General features: G+C 50.3%; 1 long non-coding RNA gene and 1 pseudogene across 1 annotated transcript in view; both read left to right on the forward strand.

Annotated features, from left to right (window-relative positions):
• Window positions 1–7,039, forward strand: part of LOC145938010 (uncharacterized) — a 106,189-nt gene that overhangs the window by 13,709 nt on the left and 85,441 nt on the right. The gene's annotated exons all lie outside the window — the stretch shown is intronic.
• On the forward strand, window positions 909–2,325 carry LOC145941828 (uncharacterized; annotated as a pseudogene).

Below are 7,039 nucleotides of genomic sequence, written 5' to 3' on the forward strand. Positions count from 1 at the left end.
GGAAAGGAAGTAATGAGATCGGGTCTATTAAAGAGTATTAGGCATGAAGATAATTAATTTATTTTATTCTTATAGAGGACAAGAAAAAAAAAATTATATTCATCGGAATTATTACACATATATATTATTATTATTATTCCTTATTCTAATAGTGTTGCTCTCCAAGTCAGAAAAGAAATAGATGCGCCTGTGTATGAGTGAGTGAGTATGGATCGCGGGTGATACATGAGTACGGAGGTCTTCAATCGGGACAGAGAGGGGAGTTATTGTTTAAAATTTAGGGTCCCGATTGGTAATTACAATAATTTTTCAATAAACAAATAATAGATATATATAAAACGTATTCGTGTGTGTGAGGGTCATGGAAGTTTCTGAATGTGGATGGGGTGGAGGGGGGATAGGATGCAATTTTGACATAATTCTTGGAATACTTATTTTTTTTCTATTTTGTCATTATTAATTCTATTTCCTATTCTCTGCGCATGTATAATTTTAGAGTGAGAGAGAGAAGAGACTGGATAATGTTGAATAGGGGAAAGTTATGGTGTGGCGATTACATCGACACATACTTAACCGAAGAGTAATCAAAAACACTCATACACATACAGACACACACATATACACGAACAAGGATCGAGACGCGAGAAAAGTAAATACGTAACGAACACAACGAACGAGACAAGAAAACAAAGACGCGAATCGAAACTCGATACACATATGACCGAAGGATTAACCTTGGAAAAAAGATTAGAGACTCGACTATCGACGGTTGTCGCGTACGGACGTGCGAGCGATTACATATATATGTGAGCTGTAAATTGCGAGAATATACGAACTATAACGTGACCATATAATACGTTGCATAAATTCTTATTTTTACCACGCACCCATCCAAAGAACTAAAGTGGTGACCCCGACGTGATCGTGCATTGATTTTTTATTTTTGACAATACGTTCGGACGAATTTAAAAAAAGTTCGCGATCGGTTATCGAGTGCGTGGAGACAGAGTGTCATGGTTGTGACAAGGGACGACGAAGTGACCGCACCGCGTGTGGAGCATGAAGCACGAGCACTCGAGCAGCCGCTACTCCACGGAGTGCAGCCGCACCCACTCGGGATGCAGCCGGCAGGATTTGAGCAGCCACCAGATTTCTTTTTGCCTGTCCCCGAGGTGAGCCGCGTGGGCATGCGGATGCCGGAGTTCACGCCATCGGATCCTGAACTCTGGTTTAGTATTGTCGACCGGAGTTTCCAAACCGCCGGGATCACGGTCGACGCAACGAAATTCGGTTACGCGTTGACAGCCATCGGACCGCGTTACACGATCGAAGTGCGCGACATTATAATGAATCCGCCTGCGGAACGCGCGTATGAAACTAAAATCTAAACTAGTTAAACGACTGAGTTTATCGCAGGAGCATAAGACCCGGAGGCTCCTCGAGCACGAAGAGATCGGCGACCGAAAGCCATCGCAATTTTTACGGCACCTTCGTGATCTCGCCGGAAACGTAGTTGACGACCAGGTATTGCGAACGGTCTGGTTGAGTCGGCTGCCGGCTTATATTCAGCCGCACTTAATAACGCGCACGGCAGATACGCCCGAACAATTGGCGGATATCGCGGACGCGATAGTCGAGGCGACCCGGGCGCCGATATTCCAGATGGCGGAGGCGACCAGATTTGCGACGCCTCGGGGTCAAGGCACGAGTGACCCTGCTTCATTGGAGGCGAGAATGGAGATGCGGCTGGCGCAGATGCGGCTGGCGATGCAGCAAGAGATGACGGAGCAGTTGACGGCGATTCGCAAGTCGATCGAGGCGATCGGCAGTGATTGATTCCAAGGAGATCGCGATGACGACCGACGTCGTTCGCGTCCGCGTTCGCGTTCGCGTTCGCGCCCGCGTGCGCGATCGGGAAGCCGTGGTCCACCGGCCAGTGGTGTATGCTGGTATCACTGGCAATTCGGGCCGGATGCCCGACAGTGCAGGGCGCCTTGCTCGATGCAGCAGCAGGGAAACGCGGGGGCCGGTCGCTAGTGGCGGCGAGCGACTCAGGCCACGGTACGCGACGCCTGTTTATGACCGACGCGAATACAAAGGTGATTTTTTTGGTTGACACGGGCGCGGATCTCTGCGTGTATCCTCGGAAGATGGTTCGAGGGCCACGACAGAGATCGACCTACGAACTTTCGGCCGCTAACGGCACACCGATATTTACTTACGGAATCGAGACGATGACATTGAATTTTGGATTGCGGCGGGCGTTCTCGTGGCGGTTTGTGATTGCGGACGTCTCAAGACCGATAATCGGCGATAATTTTCTCGCGCATTACGGGCTCCTCGTGGATTTGCGCGGTTCTCGTCTCGTCGACCAGGTGACGAGCTTGACCGCGCACGAGCGTTGCATCCGATGCGATACACCCAGTGTAAAAACGATCACGGGAGAGACGCAGTACCACCGGTTGTTGGAGCAGTACTCGGATATCGCGAGACCGGACGAGTGTCCGGGGTCACGATCCATGCGGCATTATATCGAGACTATGTCGGGACCGCCTGTCGCGTGCAGGCCGCGGAGACTCGCTCTGGAGTCTCCGGTTGGCGGCCGCGAAGAAAGAGTTTCGCAAGATGGTGGAGGCCGGGATCGCGCGACCTTCGAAGAGCTGTTGGTCGGCTCCCTTGCACATGGTGCCAAAGAAGGGCGAAGAGTGGCAGCCCTGCGGGGATTATAGGGCACTGAATGCGCGGACGATCCCGGATCGTTACCCGATGCGACATATTCAGGACTTCGCGCAAGCCCTCAGCGGGAAGAAGATTTTTACCACGTTGGATTTAGTCCGGGCATATCACCAGATTCCGGTGGCGGAGAGGGACATCCCGAAGACGGCGATCACCACACCGTTCGGCATGTACGAATTTCCGTACATGTCATTCGGCTTACGTAACGCGGCGCAGACGTTCCAACGATTTATAGACGAGGTTCTGCGCGACTTCGAATTTTGCTACGCATACATAGATGACATCCTCGTCGCGTCGTCATCGGAGGAAGAGCATCGCGATCATCTGCGAGCGTTATTTGAGCGTCTGCGAGAATACGGGGTAATAATCAACCCCGCGAAATGCGTATTCGGCCAATCAAAGGTGGAGTTCCTCGGATACGAAGTTTCCGACGGCGGAACTCGGCCGCTGCCGGCGCGAGTGGAGACGATTCAGATGCCGAAGACAGCGAAAGATCTCCGGAGATACTTAGGCATGGTAAATTTTTACCGAAGATTCCTGCCAAAAGCCGCCGAGATTTTAGCGCCACTGAATGACCTCCTGCGCGGCAACGTTAAGGGCAAGACATCGGTATCGTGGACGTCGCAGACTCAACGGACATTCGAAGCATCAAAGGAAAGTTTGGCCCAATCCGCTCTTTTGAGGCATCCCAGGATGAGCGCGGAGCTCGCTCTGTTTACCGACGCGTCCGAACAGAGCATCGGCGCGACCTTACAACAGCGGGACAGCGACGGCTGGGAACCGTTGGCTTTTTTCTCGAAAAAGCTAAGCCCAGCCGAATTGAAATACAGCGCTTTCGATAGAGAACTGTTAGCGATATACCTGGCGGTTAAGAATTTTCGGTACATGCTGGAGGCGCGCACGTTCGCGATATATACGGATCACAAGCCGATAATTTACGCTTTTCGACAGAAATCCGAGAAGAGTACGCCGCGCCAGTTTCGCCACTTGGACTATATCGGACAATTTACCACCGACATTCGGCACGTGACAGGTGAGGAGAATGTCGTGGCTGACGCACTGTCGAGGATCGAGGAGCTCCGTTCTCCCATGGATTACGCCGCGCTGGCAGAGTCGCAGGGGAGTGACGAGGAGCTCGAGAGGTACTTGCAGCGAGAGTCCGGGCTGAAGGTCAGCAAGGTGGAGATCCCCGGAAGCGGGATAGAAGTGTACTGTGATACAGCAACGCCAACGCCACGACCGTTTTTGACAAGGCCTTTTCGTCGGGCATTCGATCTGGTGCACATAATCTGGCGCACCCAGAAATAAAGGCGACGGGCAAACTCGTGGCACAGCGCTACGTTTGGCCGTCGATGAACGCTGACTGCCACAGCTGGGCTCGTTCGTGTGTGCCCTGTCAGCGGTCCAAGGTGTCGCGACATGTTTCGGCACCGCTAGGAAAATTTGCGACTCCATCCAGCAGATTCGAGCATGTCCATCTGGACATCATCGTGATGCCAGTCTCGGAGGGCAAGCGATATTGTCTCACGTGGGACCGTTTCACGATGGCCGGAGGCGTTCCCATTACGAGACCAGGAGGCGGAGACGGTCGCGAGAGCATTTTATGAAGGATGGATCTGCCGATTCGGGGCACCCCTTCGAATTACGACGGATCAGGGACGCCAGTTTGAGTCCGGCCTGTTCCGACGGCTGAGCGAGCTCACGGGAGCGCAACATGTGAGGACGACGGCATACCACCCGCAGGCGAACGGGATGGTCGAGCGGTTCCATCGCCAGCTCAAGGCGACGATCAAGTGCCAGCAGAATAGCCGCTGGACCGAGGTGCTGCCGACCGTTTTGCTCGGGATCCGAGCAGCATGGAAGGACGACGTGCGAGCGACTACGGCCGAGTTAGTATACGGCCAAACATTGAGGATCCCGGGGCAGTTCCTGGGTCGGCGACCGACGGACGACGAGGACGACGCCGCCGACTTGGTCGGAACGCTGCGCGAGCATTTTGAGAGGCTGCGACCAGTGGATGGAACCCGACACGGGGCGACCGTTCGTCTACAAAGACTTGGCGACGGCCGAGCGGGTGTTCGTGCGACACGACGGGCCAAAGACGATGCTGTAGGCGCCGTACGAGGGACCGTACGCGGTCGTCAGCCGCAGCGAGAAGGTTTTTGTCGTGCGCATGCACGGCAAAGACAAGGCGGTTTCGATAGACCGCTTAAACCCAGCATATCTCGTATCAGAGTGCGATACAGGGGACAGCGGCCCGGCAGAGTCGACGACGCAGAGCCGAGACGATGAGGTCGATCGATGGAGAGCATGTGGGGACACGAGGCCGCCGCCCCGACGGGGCGAAACGATAACGAGAGCGGGAAGAAGAGTCCGGTTTCCGGACCGTCTTCAGGCGGGCCTGTGACGCCGGGACACACACACACACACACAGAAAGAGAAAAAATATATTTTTCGATCACGATTGACACGCGTATACATACAGCGCACGTATTAAGGCACGAACCGGGTTATATATATATATATATATATATATATATATATATGTTTGTTTCTTTTATTATTTGGTATTGTGTACACCGGCTTAACTCAAGATGGTTTCATTACACCTTTCGTCTTTTAAATAATCGCTGCGAAGTCGTGCATATCGGGCTCGCGTTGGTGCGGTATCCGCGCTAGTATCGGGCTATCGGTATAGCACTGGCGGGGGAGTACTGTGGCGATTACATCGACACATACTTAACCGAAGAGTAATCAAAAACACTCATACACATACAGACACACACATATACACGAATAAGGATCGAGACGCGAGAAAAGTAAATACGTAACGAACACAACGAACGAGACAAGAAAACAAAGACGCGAATCGAGACTCGATACACATATGACCGAAGAATTAACCTTGGAAAAAAGATTAGAGACTCGAAGTTTATCGACGGTTGTCGCGTATATGTGAAGTGTAAATTGCGAGAATATACGAACTATAACGTGACCATATAATACGTTGCATAAATTCTTATTTTTACCACGCACCCATCCAAAGAACTAAAATGAAAAACGGGAACACGAATCTCGCCGTTGTTACGGGAGATCCTGAGTGATTTTGGAACGGGTGAAATCACGAATCTTGCCGTTATCACGGGAGATCCTGAGTGATTTTCGGGACGGACTAAATCACGAATCTCGCCGTTATCATGAGAGATCCTGAGTAATTTCCAGAATAGACGAAATCACGAATCTCGCCGTTATCACGGGAGATCCTGAGTGATTTCCGGAATGGACGAAATCACGAATCTCGCCGTTATCACGGGAGATCTTGAGTGATTTCGGAATGGAAGAAAGAGAGAGGGAGAAAGAGAGGTTTAGGGTTGGAATAGGATAGAACTCGCGCAAAAAGAAATTTAAAAAAGATGGTTTTATCTTGAGTCCAAGAATTATTTCGGTACGGTGGGTGAAATATTTATTTTTGCGTTTTCCTTTTGTTATGCGTGTGTGTCTTGACTTACTGTTTGTGAAGTGCGTTGTTAACAATGGCTGCTGGGTCGTTCTGGTCTGGTTGTATATGCGGTCTATCGGAATTGAACTATGTTCTTGCACTCACGCACCAAACGAACGTCGGAATCTGAGTTTGAGCGAGGCCGAATTTCGAAAATGATTGTGTTCGAAAAGTCCGAAAAAGTCTAAGTACGAGGCCGGATAGGTCGTGTGCGGAAAATTACGCTCAAAAGTCCGGAGTAAAATCTGCTCTCCCGAGGGATGTCGCGGATATATCAACCTCCTTGCTCCTCCTCTCCATTGGTTTGTTAACATTTCCTGACGAATAGGAAATTTTTCAATGACGCCCTTAGGGTCCCGAAGGCGTCGCTTTTGATTTCACAATTATCATGGTTGGTCAGGGCTTTCGTTTAATCGCTTACGTTTCGACCAATGGAGAATTTGTTGCTATCAAGTGTGGTTGATATTTTTATTACCTTCTCGAGTTTGTCTCGGGCCGATATCGCGTAACGATGATCTGTCAGACGAGAATTGTTTGGAATCGATTACCATTATTAGTCTCTCTCTTAAAATTTTTATTAGTTTTCAAGTGTTGGTTTTGTTTAAAGAATTGTCGACTATAGTTTATCTTCTTAGAGTATAACGAGTTACAGTTTTGAATTTTATGAGTTAATCTGTTAGCTTCTCAAGTTCTGTATATATTCTTTACTTTTACGATGGAACTGTCTCGGAATATGTTTGCCTCACCTGTCAGATCGTCGGTTTATCTGCGCGTCTGCGATATTAAAATATCGCCTTGCGTTCT

Source organism: Prenolepis imparis, unplaced genomic scaffold (assembly GCF_030444845.1).
Source record: "Prenolepis imparis isolate NDT839.2.m4 unplaced genomic scaffold, iyPreImpa1.0 SCAF_1, whole genome shotgun sequence".
Taxonomy (NCBI): domain Eukaryota; kingdom Metazoa; phylum Arthropoda; class Insecta; order Hymenoptera; family Formicidae; genus Prenolepis; species Prenolepis imparis.